Raw genomic sequence first — 2,225 nt, forward strand, 5'->3', positions numbered from 1 at the left:
GAAACCTATACTTGGACCAAGAGGCAGTTGTCAGAACAGAGCAAGGAAACACTGTATGGTTCAAAATTGAGAAGGGTGTACTGCAGGGATGTGTCCTATCTCTATACCTTTTCAACCTGTATGCAGAACACATTATCTGGGAGGCTGGGCTCTATGAGAAGTGTGGTGTCAGGGTTGGTGGAAGATACATTAACAATCTGTGTTATGCAGATGACACAACCCTGCCTGCTGAAACTGAGGAGGACCTGAAGTACTTGCAGCAGAAGGCCAAGGATTGCAGCCTTCAATATGGATTGAGGCTCAATATCAGAAGACAAAGATTCTCACCACTGGGCCAATTGGCAGCATTAGGATGGATGGTGACGAGACTGAGACTGTTAACAGCTTTAGTTTACTTGGCTCCACAGTCAAAACTCCTGGCACCAGCAGCCAGGAAATCAAAAGATGTATCGGGATGGAAAAGTCTGCTGTTAGAGGCCTCTCCAAAGAACAGAAGAGTAATGATGTCACTCTAGAGAATAAGGTGCATCTGATACAGGCCATGATCTTTGCAGTCACTTGCTATGCACCAGAGAGCTGGACAATGACTAGGGAGGCTAGAAGGAGAATTAATGCCTTTGAGCTGTGATGTTGGAGAAGAGTATTGAATGGACTGCTAAGAGAAAGAACAGGTTCATCCTACAGAGGGTTAAACCAGGCTGTTCCTTGAAGGCAAGGATTCTGAAGCTTTATCTGATATACTTTGGACATGTTGTAAGGAGGGACCTAGGAGAGGGACATCATGCTTGGGAGGGTAGAGGGACAGCGCAGCAGAGGAAGACCCTCTATCAGGTGGATTGATCCAGTGACTGGGGTAATGAGGATTGGTGTGTCAGAGACAGTGAGATAGAGAAGGGTTTAGGGCTGTTGTACATAGGGTCACTATAAGTCGCAGGTGACTCGACGGCACATAACAACAACATTCTTAACAACAACAGAAATAATAAAATTTCAAATACATAACGAAACATTAAAAAGTTTTTTTTAAAAGTGGCCACACTTCCATCACCTACTGTCAATGATATGGGTTGGAACATTGACTACAATAATGGGTTTAAGCACAGCAGAGATTCTGAGGATGGCACAGGATCAAGGAAGGTTTCACTCAGTTGTACATAGTGTGGCTATGAGTTGGAGCTGATTTGACAGCACCTAACAACTCTCAAATAATTCAGACAGAATACTCGTGTGTCTTTATGTATATAATACACATGTATATAGTACATGTGTTTGTGTGTGTACATTTATGAAGAAAATGGTAGATGCTTAAAATTTGTTTGCAGTGGCTTGTTCTATGAGCTTGCTGAAGCTGGAACTACGTTTCTCAGAATTCTCCTCCCCATGTGTCAGGTAAGAGACAACTGTCAGAGATAATTTTAAGAAACTGAAAGGTAGTCATGGTTACAGACAGTTAAAGACAGGTGTGCAGGAATGGGCAGGTCCAATGCATGCTCTCATTCTCTTTTGCTCCATGTCCTGTTCTACTTCCCACTGCTTGTCTTACTGATCAACAATGCTCCCTCCCCAGGACCCACTTAGCACCATAGAGGCTCCCTTCAGGGTCCTACTTTGAGGGGCTAAACCTGCTTGGCTTCTCACACTGGCTTGCTGACCCCTCAGACTCCCTGAGGTCCCTTTTGGACCCTCTCACAGTTCTGGCTCTTCCATTTAATCCTCTTACCACTCATGCTTCTTTGGCAGACCCTGGCAATGGAGAATCTTAGATAAGGGCATAGGAATAAGGGTATGATTTTTGCAGGTTCACATTTCAAAAATTTGAAATAGTTCCAAAATGCAATCTTCATAAAAAGCCAAAGTTTTGTTTTTATATCTTTCTCAAAGATATAAATAGGTAATTCAGACGCTGCAGACCCACCCTATCTTCCCAGGTAATCGGAGACGCCAAAAGCACGCGACATCCATTCCGGCAGAAAGGTCAAAACAGAGGCTCGGCTCTGACTGGCTGAAGTCGGGCACCTCACAGGACAGCCACCAGACCCCGCAGACCCACCTTATCTTCCCAGGTAATCGGAGACGCCAAAAGCACGCGACATCCATTCCGGCCCGAGGGCTGCAGGCCCTTGGGCCAAGAAAAACCTATCTACACAGCAATTCTACAGGATGCATCACCTTTGACCGATAAATATTGCGACTAAACTTCAGAGACACTGATCCCAACATAAGGA

The sequence above is a fragment of the Elephantulus edwardii genome, unplaced genomic scaffold (genome assembly GCF_000299155.1).
Source record: "Elephantulus edwardii isolate Elephantulus edwardi_28Jun2011 unplaced genomic scaffold, EleEdw1.0 scaffold00210, whole genome shotgun sequence".
Classification (NCBI taxonomy): domain Eukaryota; kingdom Metazoa; phylum Chordata; class Mammalia; order Macroscelidea; family Macroscelididae; genus Elephantulus; species Elephantulus edwardii.